The sequence below is a fragment of the Petaurus breviceps genome, unplaced genomic scaffold (genome assembly GCF_028583685.1).
Source record: "Petaurus breviceps papuanus isolate PSGF00001 unplaced genomic scaffold, PetGlider_PUasm1.0 90352, whole genome shotgun sequence".
In the NCBI taxonomy this organism is placed as follows: Eukaryota; Metazoa; Chordata; class Mammalia; order Diprotodontia; family Petauridae; genus Petaurus; species Petaurus breviceps.
The window spans coordinates 702772-722480 of record NW_027187228.1 but is presented as its reverse complement, the minus strand read 5'-3'; the positions used below and the strand labels follow the sequence as shown (position 1 = coordinate 722480).

At 44.5% G+C, this 19709-nt stretch overlaps 1 protein-coding gene across 1 annotated transcript in view; it reads right to left on the bottom strand.

The window, feature by feature from the left end:
- Nucleotides 1–19709, bottom strand: part of TFEB (transcription factor EB) — a 34154-nt gene that overhangs the window by 6446 nt on the left and 7999 nt on the right. The window lies entirely within an intron of this gene.

Sequence of the window (19709 nt, the reverse complement as noted above, 5' to 3'; positions counted from 1 at the left end):
GAAGGAAGGAAGGAAGGAAGGAAGGAAGGAAGGAAGGAAGGAAAGAACCTCTTTTGAGACTCAGCTTGGATGTACCTCTTCCATGAAGCCTTCCTTGATTCTCCCCCAGTTGTTAATAATCTATTCTGCCTCAATTTTATACTTTTTTATAATTATTTGTATAGATATAGCTTTCTCCAAGTAGAATATAAGCTCCATGCAGGCAGCTGACAAAGTGGTACATTCCTAAAGCATAGACCTGACTATGTCACTCAAAAAGTTCCTTGGCTCCCTATTGCCTCTAGGATAAAACATAAATTCCTTTCGTTGACATTTAAAGCTCTTCCCAGTCTGGCTCCAAGCTACTTTTCTGGGTTTACTGCATATCACCTCACTTCATGAATTCTTAATTTTGGTCTACTCACTATTCCTCAAACTATATAATCCATTCCCCACCTCCACACCTTTGTCCTCCATGCCTAGAATGAACTCCCTTCTTCCTCCCACTTCTTAAATTCCCTAGTTTCCTGCAAAGTTCAGCCCTACTGTCACCTCCTACTGGAGGCCATTCCTGGTCCTCCCTAGCTGCTGGTTCCCTCTTATATATTTTGTCATGTTGTTTTCCCTAGCAGAGAGAAGGGGCTGCCTAACTTGTGTATTTGGTATATCCCCAGCATCTAACTGGCACATAGCAGGTCCTTTATAGAGTGTGGCTGCTTTATTGATTGCAAACAATAAGTGCTCGATCAATGCTTCTCAACTCACTGGTTCATCAAAGTTTCTTGAAGGGGAACAAGCCCTCCAGTCTCCACCTGTGTAACGAGGCATTCCTATGTCCCATATGTATACCACCAAGCATTTCTGCGGTGTCCTGTGATGCCTGGCAGTGGGTGCCAGGAGGAAAAGCAGCCAGGGGCCTTTCTTCCTTCCTATCCTCCTCAAGCTCCCGCCTTTCTAAACAATCCACGTCTGTTTGATTACTTTCCCCTGAAGTCAGAGCATTGTTAGGGTCCAGATCTGGAAGAAGACTGGGGTCCTCTCAGGAAAAAGGTCAACAGAATGCCAAACAATTATTAAACACATTCATTAAGCACCTTCATTGTGCCATGCCCTGGGAGTACAGAGACAAAAATCAAACAGTCCCTGGGCTCTCCCCTTACATTCTACTGGGGGGAAACAGCATACACCTGGAAAATAAATACAAACCATGAATAAAATTAATGAGGAGGGCAACTAGCTGGTGCAGGGGATAGAGCACTGGGCCTGGAGTTAGGAACACCTGAGTTCAAATCTGACCTCAGGCACTTACTAGCTGTGTGACCTTGGGAAAAACATTTAGCCCTCAGTTTTGCCTCAGTTTCCTTATCTGTAAAATAAACTGGAGAAGGAAATGGAAAACCAGTCTAGTGCCTTTGCCAAGAAAACCCCAATGGGGTCATGAAGAGTCAGACATGACTGAAAATGACTGAATGAAGGAATTAGGGGAGGGGATACTAACAAGGGAGGGAATCAGTAAAGGACTCATAAGGAAGTGGAGCTGAATTCGGAGGCAAGCTAGGGATTCTAAGAAGTGGAGGGGAGGAGGGTGTGCATTTCAGACATGGAGGATATCCTAGGCCAAGTCATGGAACGTAAGAGGAAAGCCTCAGTCCCAGTGTGCCATGGGACTGGTAGGGGCAGCTGTTGGACAAAACTAGCCAGACCTAGAATGTGAGACTCTGACTTTCTGGATGGCCACTATGCTTCCTGGCCATTGGCGTGACCAGGCAGAGTGACTAGATCTTCAGATGAAAGGGACAAGTCCTCAGTCAACTCATTCTTCACTAAGTGTCTGCCCATTGACCATCCAGCATGATAATTGCCATCCTCTTTCTCAAATGCTTTATGATCTATAAAGAGCCATATATAGAGTGCCCCAGAGGTCTCATGGCAAGCTATCAAAGCTTAAAACTGCACTAAGATCTTTGGGATACCCTGTAAAAGTCATTTCATTTGCTCCTAACAACATCCCTCATGGTGGTCAGGGCAGAAGAACATCATATAGAGAACTAGATTCAGAGCAAGAAAGACCTGGATTTGACTCCCACCTAACACTTCCTAGCTTTGTGACTATGGGCAAGTCATGTAACTTCTCTCCAAGACTCAGTTTCTCCTTCTGCAAAAATATGTATTTCAATATCTGTAACGCCTATCTCAGGGTGGTTGTAAGGTTCAGACTTAAAGTGCTCTGAAAACCCTAAGGCCCTAAATAAATATCAGTTAAGACAATGAGCCCCCAGTTTACAAATCAGAAAACTGAAACATATAATAATAATAAACTGAGATAAATGATGGATTTTCACAAGATCAGGACAGCCACTGAATTTGATTTGAGAGACTCGCCTGAGATCCTAGGATGAAGATCAAGAGATTTTAGAAATGGATTTTAGAAATCATCTGATTCACCCCCTCATTTTACAGATGAGGAAGCTAAGGGCCATAGAGTTCAAGTAACTTGCCAAATGTCACCCAGTTAATAAATGGAAGGGTCGGGATTTGAATCAGTGTCTTCTGGCTCCAAATCTGATGTTCTCTCCATGAGCAGAAGATACCCCCTATTTCCTTCCTATCAAGACTCCTTGGCCAGCATCATGCCACTCTCTCATCCTCCCACCTCTCTTCAGTAAGCACCAGACCAGGTGCTGGCAAAATTTAAAAGCTGAGTTAAAAATAGAGCCAGTAATGAGGCTTCTCTATGAATAGCTCCAACAAATGGCCCAATGGAGACGCCGGATTCCTGCCAGGAAGGGCCCTGCCCCCACCCTAGGGCCCTGCCCACCTCACTCAGTCTTTCACACTCCAAAGCCCTCTAAGCATGGGGGATATTTATACCCAATTGTGAGCCATGACACAGACACTGGCATGGCTCACAGGGTGGCATACATTCCTGTCCCATGAGCCAGGCAGCCCATAGCCCCAGGTTAGGGGTGACAAGGAACCAAGGGTTGGGGAAGAGTCACTGTATGGAGAAGAGATGCCAGAGGACCAGAGAATGAGGTACCATATTCTAGCACCTGAGTTCCATGACATGGCCAGATCACTGTTCTTGACCTTTCCATTGAGCTAAGAGCAGCTAACCTACCCGACATTGTAGGGTGCTGGAGGAACCTAAGACTCAGAGAAGGTTTAATAAAGATCTGCCTGAGATTAGACAATGAAGATAGAATGAGATCTCAGGTAGTGTGGTTCTCTGGAAAAAGCATGGGATTCAGAGTCATAGGACCTGGGCTGAAATCCCAGCTCTTCCTCTTGTTACCTGGGTGACTGTGGGCAAGTCACTTCTCTGAGACTCAGTATTCTCATCAGTAAAATGGAGGGGGAGGGAGGCCTTGTCTAAATGGTCCCTTTCAATCCATGATCCTATAAGACTCTGCTCATAAGAGATTTTTACTGTCTTGGGAGTCGCCCTGTTTTGGGGCATCCTGAGATAAAGATCTATCTATTCCAATCCCTTCATTTTACAAATGGGAAAACTGAGGTCCAACAAAGTTGCCACAGCCTTCCTCTGTTAGAGGAGAAAGAGTCTTGGCTTGAACCCAGGCCCTGACATTTGCTATCCACATGGCCTTGCTTGGACAAGGTACTAAACCTCTTCACTGCCTGCCCCACCAGGCCTGGAACAGTATCCCTTCTAATGTCTACCTCCTGGCTTCCCCGGCTTCCTTCAAGTCAAAGCCAAAATCTCACCTTCTGTAAAAAGCATTTCCCCACTCCCCATCAGTGCTAGTGCCCTGCCTCTGAAATCTCCTCCCATCTCATTTACCTTCAGATAGATCTTTGATGTACAGAGCTGTTTGCATGTTGTCTCTCTCATCAGACTGCTGAGTTCCTGGAGGGCAGGGAACATTTTTTGCCTTTCTTTGTTTCCCCAGCGCTTAGTAGGTTCTTGCTGACCTGTTGAGTCTCTGGGACTCATCTACAAAATGAAAGCATTTCACCAGATACCCTCTAATGTCTCTCCCAGTTCTACATCTGTGGTCCCAAGAAAAACAGCAACCATATGCTCATCCTTTTCATTCATCAAACCAGTCCAAGTATTTCCTGAGAGCACTGTATATGCCCAGATCTCCATGCTGGGTTCCGTCTTGGCCACCCTTCACTCCTGAGTTCAGTGATGGATAGCTGTGATGCAGTGGGAGCAAGGGGATAGTGGGAAGGTCTGGGGGATGGAGCAACATCAGCAACAAACCCAAGCAAAGCAAGAAGGGGAGGAAGTGAGAGGAGTGTGGTAGAGTACAAAGAAGCAGGGGCTGGAGATCTGGTTCTCCAAAACTACCTACGTGACCCTGAGCATGTTACTTCCACTCCCTAAGCCTAAGTCTCCCCATCCACAACTAATGGGGTCATAGATCTAGAGCTCTCAGCTCTAAAAGGAAGTGAGAGGTCATCTAGTCTAGACCCTTACTTTACAGATAAGGAAACTGAGATCCAGATGGAGAAATGATTTGCCCAAGGTCACTCAGGTAACAAGGATTTGAACTCAGGATATGAGACTCCAAGCACAGTGCCCCTTCCACCACACTCTTCTTAAAACGAAAGGGGCAGATCTAGGTGATTTCTAGGGTGCCTTTCCAGTTTCAAAGTTTTAGGAATCTTCACATTCTGCCAGGCCTTCTCTGGTGCTGGTCCTTCTGCCTCTACTCTGTCAGAAGGCAGGGACATGAGCTTCAGGCAGAAATGAGATCCATTAGACTCTATTCTGACTTGGGGTTTGGGTCCCATTCCTCACATCTGATAGCAGTCAGTAAATATAGAAGGCCTCAAGTCCAGAGGACTGAAGGAAAGAAGGATGAAAGGAAGTAAATACTTGTCAAGTATGTATTATGTCCCAGACACTACATTGAGTACTTTACAAATGTTATCTTATTTGATCCTTATAATGATCCTTAGAGGAAGGTGCTATTACTATCCTCATTTTACAGATGAGGAAATGAGGTAGATAGAGGTTAAGTGACTTATCCAGGATCACAGAGCAAACAAGTGTCTAAGGCTGGATTTGAACTCAGGTCTTCCTGACTCCAAGCCAAGTGCTCTATCTACTTTACTGTCTAACTGATTGAAGGCACAATCTTTCAAAGAATTAGGAAACCTTTCCCAGGGAGGGTCTGGGACTCAGCCTTGAATGATGTCTCTTCCCTTCCCTCCACCCAGCTAGCTGCCACTGCTCATAGAGAATGCTCCTTGACACAGTGCTGTGTGAAAGCCTTCCTGAGGGCAAGAATGCCTGACCCTGGAATTTAGAAACCAGACACTGATCCTCCCAATGGACACAGGCAATGGCTATTTGGCAGGGATTCCTACAGCTTCCTTGAGGACAGAGTTTGTCTTTGTAGCCCCAGTGAATAGCACAGTGCCTACTTCAAGTATCTGTGACTTCATCTGTGTGGGTACTCCCTTCAATCAAGCAATCAAAAAACAAGTATTGATTAAGTGCATATGTGTACTAGACACTGGGGATATAAATACAAAAGTGAGACCCTCCCTGTCCTCAAAGAACTTCCATTCCACTGGACCCCTAAGCAGAGCTTTGATAGGACCTAACATAGCCTGCTTGAAGGTTTAGGATTCCATCCTCTGGCTATCTCAGGGAGCCCAGAAAGGGCTCCCCTGCTAAGCCTCCAGTCCCAGCTGGCAGGAAGGACATAGGAGGATCTTGGGGAACCAAGGAAGCAAACCCAGAAGTGCCCCTTCTGGAGAAAGATCCAACCACTGGGCTTCCCCATGACATTTACCCTTATCCCAAAGACAGGCCGGGGTATTTCCCTCTGCCACAGTAACAAGGCAGTGGAGACTCCAGAGTACTCTCCACCCCCTGTGGGCCTGACCTCCCCTCTTCCTCACTCTTCCTACCACTCCAGTCATGGGATTGGGGTAAAGAAGGCTGAGCTGAAGCAGCTGATCTCCCCATGACTTCCCCCATCTTTATTCACATAAACAGCTACTGGTCTCAGTGTTCAGGCTGCTCTGGGGAAACCAGGCAAAGAGAACCTGGAAGCTGAAGGGAACCCAGGAGCAGGCAAGGAAGAGAGAAAGCAAGGAAGAAAGAGAGAAAGTAAACTCTCCTTAGAATCAACAGCGTTCCTAATACAGGATTATAGTTCTCATCTCTATAGAGCTTTAAAGACTCCAAAACACTTTCCTCCCAATAGCTTTGTGAGGTAAATCATAGTATCACAGACTGGAGCTGCCACTGAGTTTCTCTTCTTCATCATCCTCATCATCACCCTTATCATCGTGGTTTGGGCCTTATTACAGATGAGGAAATTAGGTCTCAGTGAAGTCAAGAGATTTGTCTACAATAATAACCTATAGTGCTTTACAGTTATAAAGCACTTTATCATTTCATCATCATTGAAACCCTCTGAGGCTGCCCTGAGAGTCAGGCTTATCACCAGCCCCAACCCTCAGTGACCAAATCTTGGCTTAGACGCTGCTTACCACTGATTTTTTAATATACTTGGGAGCTTGGAAGGAAGGGCAGTGCCCAACCCTAGAGAAACAAAGTATCTGGCTAGAAAGTCAGTCTCAGAGTCAGGAAGACCTAAGTTCCAGGCCCACCTCTGACACAGATTGACTGCCTGACCCTGGACAAGGCATTTAACTTACTGCCCCCCGCAACTCTCCAAGACATTAAGTTGCAGACTAGGTGCCAAGTTACATTGAGAGAGGGTGTTTCCTCATTGGGAGTTCCCTTTATCAATGAAATCACAGGTCCAGTCCAAAAATAAAATGACTAAGTAAAATCCCCATGAGACAAGTGGGGCTTGTCCTTTTTACAAATCAGAAAACTGAGGGTCAGGCTGGTGAGGTTACTTGCCTAAGGTCAGACTAGTCAGTGTGTTAAAACTGGGACTCAAACACAGGATCTTTCACTTTGCCCACAGTCAGTGGGCACCCAGTGAACTTCATGTCACTGCCCAGAAGGGAAGGAGTCAGTCCTAGGTCTCATCCCTCCACTCTGCTGTTCCATCATGCTGAGTCATCCCTAGGCCAGGCCAGGGATAGGATTGCACTGTCCCCTTACACAAACCTTTGGCTGCACCCTCCCATCCTATTCCCAGTAACCTCTCCTGTCTATCTTCTCCCCTGACTCCCTATCCTTCAAACACCAGTTCAAGCCCCTCATCCTCCTGGAAGCCTTCCCTGAGCTCTCTGAATCCTGGGTTGACCCCAACTTTGAAGATCCAAGCCACCCCTTCGGTATGAGACAGTTAGAAATTAGACAGCACCCTTAGACACTGAGATAGCATCATTTAGGATTGTTAGCTGGCCCTGTGAGGCCAGCAGTGTCTCACACGTTCTACCTCCCCCACAAGACCATATACTCATTACAGGCAGAGGCTGGGTGTGACCCTTGTGCCCCAACTCAGCACAGCTTGGTTTCTTGTAGATAATAGGGCCCATAAGAAATATTTGTTGATAGACGGGTAAACACAGTGAAATAGAAAGAGCTCTGGATTTAGAGTCAGAAAACCTGGATTTGAATCCTGCTTCAGTTAGTCACTAGCTGTGACCTTTGGTGATTCAAATACCCTCTCCCAAAGTTCCCAATCTGAAAAATATGAAAAATGGACTAGATCAGGGGTTCTTAATATTTTTTGTATGTCAGATCCCTTGGCAGATTGGTGAAGTCTATGGAATCCTTCTTGGAATAATGTTTTTAAATTAATAAAATAAAATACATGGGATTACAAAGGAAAACAATTATAGTGCGGTATAGTTCTACCTATATATAAACATGTATTATAGGGTGGCTTAGGTGGCACAGTGAATACAGCACTGACCCTGGAGTCAGGAGGACCTGAGTTTAAATTCAGCCTCAGACACTTAACACTTAATAGCCATGTGACCTTGGGCAAGTCACTTAACCCCAACTGCCCTGCCTTCCCCCCCCAAAGCAAAAAAAAAAAAGAAATAGAAATATGTATTATAATATAATTATGTCTTCATATTAAATTTAAAAATGTATTAAAATAAATGTTTTAATAGAATATATAATAAAATAAATATATGATATAATATATATGAATTTTATAAAAGAAGTCCACAGAGCCCAGGTTAAGAACCTTTGGCCTAAATGATCCATAAAGTCTCTCATAGAAGCAAATCCCATGATCAAGGCTGATACAGAGAGAGACACTGCCACCTTCTCTACCTGTAGAAAAATGGGTAAGTCACTCAGATTTCCTGGGCCTTTGCTTCCTTATCTGTAAAATGAAGGGAATGGACCCAGTGGCTTCTGAGATCCCTTTCAGAACTAGATCAGAGATTCTATGATATGTAAGCCCCCTTCTGGCTACAGATACTTTGGTTCTCTAGGGTTGGGCACTGTCCTTCCTTCCAAGCTCCTAAGTATATTCAAAAAATCAGTGGTAAGTAGTGTCTAAGCCAAGATTTGGTCACTGAGCACTGGGGCTAATGATAAGCCTTGTGCCTCTTTCTGTACTTCCTCTCTCCTCTAAAACCAGTTCTGGTTCATCTCTGACAAAGTAGCCCAAGCCACAGCTCCCCACTGTGCCCCCAAGCCCTCCTTAGGTTTAACTTCCTTCACCAGATCTCCCATCATCCCTATCCCCTCCTCCCAGAGTAATCCTAAGGCCCATCTAGTTGGCCAAGGCTCACACTCCACCCATACTAGCCATCCCCTACTGACCAAGGGCAGTATTATGTACCTTAAGGCCCTCCTCTCCCACCAGGCACACAGGGAGGCACTCTGGGAGGGATGGTTGGAATGCTTCTGTCTGTAGGGCTCTGGAGCCTGATGTCCGCAGCCCCATTCAGTGCCCAGACATCTCCCAAGGCCCTCCCTTTGGGCCCAGAGTTTCCTCATTTTTCTTGGGGTGCTATTTCTCACCCAGCCTCCAGTGGCCCCACCAAGACAGGAAGTTGCACAAGCTGTTTCAAGATACAAATGTGACCAAGGATTACTAACAGGGCAGAATGAGCCACGAGCCTGGAAGACCTTATACTCCCATACTTGAACACTCATCAGCCCTGAATTCAAATCTCACCTACTCCTGGGGACTCCAAAGGCCACTTGCAAGAAGCAACCTCCATCCCAATGCCAAGCTCTGTTCAGACAATGGCCTTATATCCTCTTCACCTGACACTCTAGACAAAGTGACCATTTGCACACCCAGCTCTGGGCTCTTGTGGAACTCAATGTTGGTACCTCCAGGGGCCCTGCCTGAGCATCCCTTGACCTTCACTGTTCAGAAAATGAATGGAAACTGAGGCACAAGGAATAGAGAGAGAAAAGAGCTTGGCCTAAGTCAAATTCCTGGCCAGGTTTTGCTCAAACCATACAGGATCAGGTTTTCCACTAGCCCCTCTTTGGAGAGAACAACACTCCTCTCATGCCCCCAGCCTTAAACTACTGACCCTCAGGTTTGGGGGCAACATCAACTGCTCTCCAGTTCATAACTTTTACTGAGTCACACAGCCAGGGGACTGAGGAACTGCCAGCACGAAGTGGGCCTTGAATGTCATAAAATAATCATAAAAAATAAAATTAAAATAATTTTAAAAATAAAAGAACTAGGGAAGGAGCTGGGTCATTTACATAGCTAGCATTTCTATAGCACTTTGGTTGCAAAGGAGTTTACATACATTATCTCATTTAATCTTCACAATAACCCTGGAAGGAAGGATTTGATAGGGGTCAAATTTTTGGTACAAATCATTAATTTGAGGGACTCTTAGTGTGGAAACTCCCTTCACTGCTAAAGATCAGCAATTTTCCACAACTTTTAGTCTTAGAGAGTCCCCCACTCAAATGGGGTCACTGAGAAATCAAGTGACTTGCCCATGGTCACACAGCCAGTAGGTGCCAGAAGCAAGACTCAAATCCTAGGAGTTTTTTGGACTTCAAAGGTGGCCTCATCTGTTCACCATGATGAGCTGACTCATATGAGGTAAGTACTGAAACTATTATCATCCTCATATTACAGATGAGGAAATCATGACTATCTTTACAAACTCTGAAACAATCTTGATATTAAAAACATGAGCAATAATCAACCAATAAACATTTATTAAGCACCTACTCTGTACCAGGCACAATGATAACTAAGCACAGGGGAGATAAAAAGAGGCAAAGGATAGTCCCTGTCCTCAAGAAACTTAGTAACAATAGCTAATATTTACTTATTTGGGGTTTTATTTATTTATTTAGACTTTATTTCTATGGCTTTAAGGTTTGAAAGCAAATTACAAAAAAGTATCTCATCTGATCCTCACAACAGCCCTGGAGGGGCAGGGTGCTATTATTAACTGCCATTTTTCAGATAAGGAAACTGAGGCAGGCAATGGTTAAGTGGTCATAAAGCTACTAAGTGTCTGAGGTTGGATTTGAAGGAGATCAGCATTCTATAAAAAGCACAATTTGCTCTCCCAAATACAGTGTTTTTAAATTCTTCTTTCATTCAGCTAGCATTTATTAAGCACTTTTCATATGTCAGGAACTGGGCTAAGTTCTGAGGCCACAAAGAGAAAAAAACACATCCTGGTGAACAAAAAGTACAATGAGATCCTGACATTTCCCTCCCTTTCATGCAGTTAGCTGTGCGAGAAGAAAGATGTGCTCTGCTAAAGAACACAATTGCAAAAGCTTATTCCCTTGTTTTACCCATGTGGTAATGGTGGTTAGGTCATTTCCATAAAAATTTTGCAGAGAATGCAATTCCTTCCCTTCTTACAGAGGTGGGGGACCACAGGTACAGAATATTGTCTAAACTGTCAAATTCAGTTTATATGCTGGTTGGTCTAGCTGGACTGTCCTTTTTTTCTTATTCTTTTGGTTTTTATTGCAGAGGACCCTTCTCTGGGAAGAAATCTGGAGGGCAGAGAAATGTATTCAGAAACAAAGGTGATTTGTTTTTTTCGTAAAAAACAAAAGACATCAATAAAAATGCTTTTCTAAACATTTTTGTAGAGATAGGAAAGGAGGTATATAGGTTGCTAAGTAGTTACTGATAATCTCTCAGTTGCCTATTTTGGGAGCAGGATGCATGACACTGAAAATGAGGAATTGTGTAAAAGGGGCTATATCAGAGAAATGGAAGACTAGGGAAGGAGCTGGGTCATGTATCAAGAACAAGAGAGAAATGAAGAGTGGAATTCTAGTCTGGCATCTGTACCAAGTCAAGGGATCTAGAAAACAATGATCAGCCTTCACATTGGGTGAACTCTGGAGATTCAGGGGAAGACAAAGACAAGAGTTACACAGGACAGAAGAGCATGGACAGGTTGGCATCTGCATCCCTGGAGAGAAGAACATAGGTGAGGGGCAGCTAGGTGGTACAGTGCCAGCCCTGGAGTCAAGAGGATCTGAGTTCAAATTTGACCTCAGACACTTGATTACACTTACTAGCTGTGTGACCTTGGGAAAGTCACTTAACTCCAACTGCCTTGCCTTCCCCCCTCAAAAAAACAAACAAACAAATGCTTTAAAAAAAAAAAAAAAAAAGAACATGGGTGAGATCACAGATTCATAATGTATGAAAGTAGAGATGAGGAAACTGAAACAAAGAATGTTCCTAAGGGTCACATAGCTAAAGGTCAGATTAGAACGTAGGTTTTCAATTCAAGCATTCTTTCCATGGCACATTGCTTCTTACAAAGTGATAAAATGGATCAAACAATGGCCACAGGCAATCACAAAAGATGAAATAAATAATTTTGATCACTTGAAATTGAAAGGTTTTTGCATGAAGAAAATCTACACAGTTTGGATGAGAAAGGAAAATGTCAGTGTGGTGGGGAGGAATTTGTATCAAATATCTCCAATTAGGATTTGATATCCAACCTATACAAAGGGAACTATCACAAATATATAAAACAGACAGCCATTTCCAATGGATGAGATCAAAAAAATATAAAGAGTTCTCAAAAGAATTGCAACCTATTAACAATCATATGAAAGACTGCTACAAATCACAACTGAAATACAAATCAAAGCAACTCTGAGGTTTCACCTTACATCCTACACAATGGCAAAGATGAAAAAGATGGAAATCGTCAACATTGGAGGGGCTACAAGAAAGGCTATTAAATCATCATTGTTGAAGATGTGAACTGGTCCAACCATTCTAGAAAATGATTTTAAATTATGCTAAAAATTACTAAGAAGTCTATACCCTTTGATTCTAGGCATGTGTCCCAAGGAGGTCAGAGACAGAAAAGACCCAAAATATTCCTAGCAGCACTTTCTATGACAGCAAAGACCTGGAAATGAAGCAAATGCCCACAGGTTGGGAAAGAGCTAAACAAATTTTAGAACATGAAAGTCATGGGATATTACTGCACCATAAGAAGTGATGAATGTGAAAAATTCAGAGAAGCACACAAAGATTTATATGAATTGATGCTGAGGGAAATATAATGAAAATAATAGTAACAACAAAGAAAAAGGAAAGGACAAAAAAAACCCCAACATTATAATTATAATGATCAAGGTTGGCCTCAGAGATTTGAAAAAGCACACCATCTTCTCTCTGAAAAAGTGAGGAGTTTAAGGATGAGGAATATTACACATACATCTTGTGGAATTGGGGTTTTTTTCTTTATTTGTTTTTTATTCTTTGTTATAAAGACTGAGTATGGCTGATGGGGGGGGGGGGGCGGTAGGGGGACATAGCCAGAAATGAAGATGACATAAAAACAAAGGACAGAATGAAAAAAGGGCTAAGAATCTCAGAATTGGAAGAGTCATTTAGTCCAATATGTATTTGAACCAGACTCTTAACAATAGCCCCTCACTTCTGCCACTTCAGAGCTACTTCCTGGCTCTTTCCCTAAGCTTCTTCTATGCAGACCAGCATCTCCACCTCCTTCCTTTGATAATGGAGTGTCCCAGGGCTCTGATAGGTCATTTTTTTTTTCCTAGCTCCCTTTAACACTTTGTTTTCCCTCATTAGGATGTAAGTGTCTTGAAGGCAGGGATTATCTTTTAGCCAGTGCAGTATGAAGCTCTTAGTAAGCATTTAATTAATGCTTTATCAATCTAGCTATCTAAAAGCCCTCAAGTTGTGAAGAACCAGAGGTCTCCCAAGACAGCCCATCCTTCTTTTGTTGGGAAGCTTCTCCTTAGGTTGAATTTAAATCTTCCTCCTTAAAATTTCTAGTAATGGAGGCAGACATCCACCCGGTGCCCTTGAATTTTAGGGTTCCTAGAACCTCTAGACCACAACAAGGCCAAAGAGACCAACTGAAATCTCTCTGCTATGGCACAGTCCAGGAAATGTAGGAAGAGAGCCAACACATCCTCCCTAAGCCTTTTCTTCTCCGAGAGAAACATATGTAGGTTCTTTAGATCACAGGAACACAGAATCAAAGATCTAGAGTTGGAAGGAATCTCCAAAGCCATCTAGCTGAACCCCCTCATTTTCCAGATGAGGAAACTGAGGCCCAGAGAGTTTAGATGATTTGCTGAAACTGAATATATAAGGACTCCAGTCACAACTGGTCTCAGGGTCAAAACAGGAGAACTAAGTGCTGCCTGTAGTGATTTTGGAGGCACAGAGGTCTTCCCCTATTTGAGAAGAACCCCAAAACAGATCCCCCACCTGCTTGGATAATGTTTCTAATTTCAAAACAAAAACTTGATTCCTCTGACTAGAAACTCCCCTAGTCCCGACCCCCCTTACCCCACTCCCGCCCCCACCCCAGTTAAATGCAAATACCCCAGAGAAGGGTCATAGAAGGAACCATTTACCAATCACTTATCTCTCTGCATGAATGAATCTAGCAGATTCTTTCCTGATAATAGATTTCAAAAGAAGAGAGGAATGCAATGGACTTCTATCTTCTACCAGTGAGGATGGGTCAGGGTAGAAGGAGCAAAATCAGAAAGGTGGTGACCAAGAGAACTGCCTTATACCAGGAGGGCAGAGGACCTAGAACTGAAAGTGGACCTTAGAGACCATTTGGCCCAACCCTCTCATTTTACAGATGAGGAAATTGGGGCCCAGAGAGGGGAAGTCACTTGCCTAGGGTCACAAAGGTAATGAGTAGCAGAATCATGTTTCCAAGCCAGTTTCTCTGACTTGGGACCAGAGTTCTTTTCTAGTATGTCATACTGTATTTCTCCTGGGCACAGTGGGCCTTTTTAAAGGCACAAAAAATGAGTTAAGGCCCAGGATGCCCCTCACACTAGGACCAGAGACATGGTCTGAGAAGGGCTTTGGGGGGTGGGGTGGAAGGGGTGCTGGGTTTCCTGCCCTCTGATTCCCAGTCACTAATCCAGGGGAGAACAGGACAGAGGCTGGCAAAGGGGCCCCAGATAAGGGGCACAATAAGCCTGGTTTATCACCCCAGTTTATCACTTGTTGGTCCAAGGGACAAAGTTAGATGTGATTTGCCTCAATCCTGAGCTTCCCCCAGAGCCCCTCACTTCAGTGGCTCTCATCAATGGGCCAAGGAGGCCTTGAAGGGCCCTCAGAACAGGGCCATCCCACTTCCCTCTAGACAGCAAGATGCCTCTACCTCTGTCTCTAAGCCTAGACTGGAGCCTGTACAAACTGCTGAGTCTGAGGCCCACAGTCACCTGACTCCTCAAGCTCTATCTGACCTATGGAACCCTGGGACCAAGGGAGAAGAGGCAAGGGAGATTTCCTCCCAGGGCTGAAAACCCCTCCCTCCCCTCAAGACATAATGATAATAATGATACCTTACTATTACTGTATCCCATTTTTCAAGGTACCCATTATTTCATTTCATCCTCACAACAACCCCCTAAAGAGAGGTGGAGCAGGTCTCATTATCCCCATATTAGATGAGGAAACTGAGGACCAGAGACAGTAAGTGGTTCATTCCCAAAAGTCACCAGAGGAGCTGGTAGCAAAACTCAGATTTCCCCAGCAAGACACACTGCTTGGCCTTCCCTAAACACTGTCAGTTCAAAAGTGAAAGGGCCACAATACCACACAGATCTGGGACTGAAAGAGACCTCAGAGGCTCTCTTGTCCAAACATCTAATCTTATAGATGGGGAAACTGAGTCTCAGAGATTTAAATAATGTGTCTCAGGTCACACAGGGTATAAGAATCAGAGGCAGTGGGGTGGCTAGGTGGCGCAGCACCGGCCTTGGAGTCAGGAGGACCTGAGTTCAAATCCAACCTCAGACACAACACAAAACTAGCCGTGTGACCTTGGGCAAGTCATTTAACCCCAATTGCCTTCCAAAAAGCAAAAAAAAAAAAGTTTTAATAATCAGAGGCAGGATTTGAACTCATATCCTCTAACTTTAGGGCCAGTGTACTTTTCTCTGAGCCATGTTGGGGTAACTGACAGGGTGGAAGAGGGGGAGAAATTGGAGTATGGTTGGGGTTTTTTGGGCATCTATAGATGTGCTATCTTCAATGCTTTACATGAGGCCTTTCCTAATACTCCCAGCTTCTAGTGTCCCTTCCCCTGCCCCTGCAAAAAAAAAAATTTTGTTTTACCTTGTATTTATTTTTTATATAGCTAATTATGGAGAGTTTGTCTTTCCTGATAGAATGCAAGCTTCCTAGAGGTAAAGATTATACTTTTGTCTTTGTAGCCACAGTACCTGGAACACAGTAGGCATTTAATAAATGCTAATTGATAAATACATTGTCTTCTGAGTCCCCTTATGTCCTCTTCCCCCTTTCCCCAATCCCCCAATTAAGATTGCACTTCAGGTAGGGGAACCTTAAACTTCCTATGGGAGGTCTCCCATTGAAGCAAAAACGTACTTTCCTCTGATGGTTTATGGCACTTGGGGAAGGATGCCTACCCCACTGATGATCACTGTATCTCCAAGGTCAGTTCCTAGCTGAGATAGCCTATGCCAGCCATCATAGGGTAAACAGCATAGGGTAAACAGAGTTTTGTCCCTGGATGTATGGAAGGAAGATAGTGGGGGCAGCTCCCCCATTGCCATCACAGACCCTGGCCAACCACCCTGTACCTTCCTTTGATACATTCCAGGGCTGAAGGGCAAAGCCAAACCTGGAAGGCCTCTTATTGTGCCCTCAGGCTGCCGTCTCCTCCTTGTCACCACCATTACCATCAGAGCAGTTTGGGCCAGTGAAAAAATACTAGGTTTGGAGTCAGATGAATATGGCCTAGTGCAAAAAAAGGAAAAAATGCTGCATTTGAATCTGAGGACATGGGTTCAGAAGCAAATTCTGCTACTTAACATCTGAGTAATCTTAAACCCCCTAAGTCTTCCTCATCTGTAAAATAAAGGAGTTGGCCTAGAGGATTTCCAATGTCCTTTCTGACTCTAAGGCTCTGATCACATTCCAAATTCTGCCTCTGATACAGATCACCTGAGTGACCTTGGTCAAGTCCTTTCACCCTGTCTGTGGGTCACTTTTGTCGTTTATAAAGTAAGGGAGAAGGGAGTTAGACTAAATCTCTGATCTCTAAGTTCCCTTTGAGCTCCAAAGCTAATGGTTCTAGGTACAAACACATACCCCTACTTGATCAAGAGGCTCTGAGTCAGCCCCTAAAACGCTACCCTAAAATTAGGCTCCATACATCTTCTGTTCCATGCTCCATGTGAGCTTGTGAACACACACACCCACAATATCCTTGGGACTATTCTTCTGTGGCTCTTGGCACCATCACAGTTGGAGGATTAGGTCAGCAATTTACAGAGTCCCAGGGCATTCCATTCCCAGGAGATGGTCCCCAGCCTGGGGCTAGGGTTCCTGGGAGGAGAACAGGGTCAGTGCACATGACATGGGGAGCTGACAGTTTTGTTGTAGACATACAAGGCAGTGGCTGGCAGCAGTGTTAGTTGCCCCTACCCAAGAATTCAAAGGGGTCATCTTTAGCTAGGAGAGCAGCTTCAGGCCCTTGGTGAGTCAATAGCCCATCTGGGACTGTCAGAGAAAATTTAGCACAGAGCTTTACACATGACAGGTGTTCAGTAAATGTTTGTCGTTGAGTGAGTGAATGAACGAAGGAATGAATGAATGGAGAAGGGCAGAGGTAACAGAGGGCCACGGACAGACAAGACAGGCCCAAGGGATTCTGGAACCATGGAGAACTGCAGAGATGAGGAGATCTGGGAGAAAGAGGAATTGGTGGGTCTGGGCCTTGGATATTCTACTTCTAGGAATCTCCAACAGTCTTCTAAACAAGTCATGGGGCCACAGGGAGATTCTGCTGCAAAAGAACAAAGTGGAGCTGAAGGCGAGAGGAACTACAGAAAAGAGGAAGAGAGGGGCATGGAGACAAAGGAGAGAGAAGACAGAGTAGGGTGGGGGCAGAAAGAAAGGGGCCAGAGGGGAGGTGAAAACAAGGCAGAGAAAGGAAGGAAAAGGAGATGCGGGGAAAGTAGGGGAGAAGGGAGAAGGAAGCAGAGGAAGGGAGAGAATAAAAGATGTACAGGTGAAGGACAGAGGAGAAGGCTGAGGGAGGAGGGAAAGGTCAAAAGAAGGGGAGACATTATAAGGAATGGCTCTCAAAGATTCAGGGGGAAATTTAGAAAATGTAAAAACAAAAAATACTCTTAAAAAAATCTTTTTAAAGGGAGACATAAAGCAAATTAGAAGGGGATAGGAATTATGGGCACCTAGGTGGCACAGTAGATAGCGTACCAGACCTGGAGTCAGGAGGACCTGAATTCAAATCTGGCCTCAGACACTTACTAGCTGTGTGACCCTGGACAAGTCACTTAAGCCTGTTTTCCTCAGTTTCCTCATCTGTAAAATGAACTAGAGAAACCCCAAATGGGGTCACAAAATGTCAGACATGACTGAACAACAACAACAAGGAGTTGTGAGGAAAAGAATGAGGGGAGAAGAGAAGATAGTGGGACCAAGGTATACAGGGAAAAGGAAAGAATGAGGGACAGGGGAGTTGTTAAGCAAGTTGATCCTTGAGCAGGGTGGGTATTCTGAGAGAGCTGTCCTTTTGGAACGTAGCAGGTCAGAGTTGGTAGCTGGGCAGGAGGACAGTAGATCACCAGTGACCAGGCCCAAGGATGCCTGACTCACCAAGCCCAGTTTAGCACAGGCATCCCAGGCACATGGCCACAAAGACACCAATAAGCGGGCAAGTAGATCAAAGGCCGTGGTGGCTTCCAGAGTTTCCAAAGGGAGAGGAATTCCCAAGCCTATTTTCTGTGACCACTATTTCTCAGCTTAGTTTCCAGTGCAAAGGAAGATAAGGCATATTGGTGTATGGAAGAAGGTGCAGAGAGAAGAAGAGAAAAAGGTAACCAGCAGAAGCCACAGTGGGATACAGAATTCATGGAATGCTAGGACCACATATTTAGAGTTGAAATGGACCTTAGGGACCATCAAATGCAATCCCCCTCTTTTAATAGTTGAGGCGATTGAGGCCCAGAGAGGTAAAGCACCTTGCCTAAGGTCACACAGGTAATAAGAACTCAGATTCCAAACCTAGCAGAGCTCTACTTGACCTCCCAAAACCTTCAGGCTAAGTGACAGATATTCCTTAGGGATGTGTAATGGGAAGACAGCTGCCTTTCAGGTCAGTTCAGGCCTTCCACCTGAGAGAATCCCAAGCAATGGGAGATGGAACTCCTCTGACCTCTGTTAAAGTTAAAAGAGGGTTAAGAGAACTGGGAGGGACCTTAATCTATCTCATGCAAAGATGAGGAAACAGGCCAAGAGAGAAGTGACTTGTTGGACCATAATTAAATAAATCTAAAGAATAAAATAAATAAATAACTCTAGTAAGTGACAGAGGGGAATCTGAACCCAGGTTTTCAGACTTTGGAGTCTTTGCTATTTCCAGTACATGATTCCATTAAGTTTCTCATGCTCCTATAGTCTTCCTTGTATTTTCTGGCATGTCAATCTAGTTGACCCAATAGGACAGCACACTCTTAGAAGGCAGGAACTCCTGTCTTTTCTTATCTAATAACAACTTACCTTTCTTTTTACAAAGCATTTTGGTTCTAAAACACTCCCAATCAGCTTAGCTTTCATTTCCTACCTGGAAAGCCACAACCCAAACAGGTAAGGAACTCAGATATGATCTCCATTTTCTAAGTAGGAATGCTTAGGATGGGTGAAGTGACTTGTCCACAGTCAATCCCAGTTGGGAAGCATCATAGTAGAGACTAGAACTCAGGTCTCCTGACCTGGACCCAGACTGTTTATTTTCTGTAGACGCTAATAGAGGACATAGACACCAGGGTAGGCAGGTGCTTCATAGTATTTCATCAACACAATTGATCAGAATAAAGGCAACCTGTGGCTGTAGACAGAACACTGGACAGAAATCCAGGAGAGAGGGCTGGGTTCTAGGAGGACCCTGGACAAGCTGACTCATTTTTCTTGAGTCTCAGTTTTCTCAACAGGAAAATAAAAGGGCCAAAGTGAGTAAACTCACCACTCTCCCTTCCAAGGGTAGTTCTACCATCCTAAATCAGCCCCCAAAGCCAGGGACCCTATCCTGGCAAGGGACAGCTGAAAGAACCTCAGAGAGTCCAGGGAGGCGGAGATGGGGAACAGCAGCCAGGCCCTGGTGTTGGTGTTCTGAAGTGGCCAGTATAATGTGTCACCTCCCTGGCCAGGCTTCTCCTTTCAGGGACCACCAAGAGCTATAGCAGCTGTTGCTTCTGAACCCATAATAAACAAGTCAAAGGACAGGCTGTGACTTCACTGCTTAAGCAGGAGAAAACAAACCTGTCACCACTCCTCTCCTCCTCCACCCCGATCCCTAGTATATATCTACCAACACAA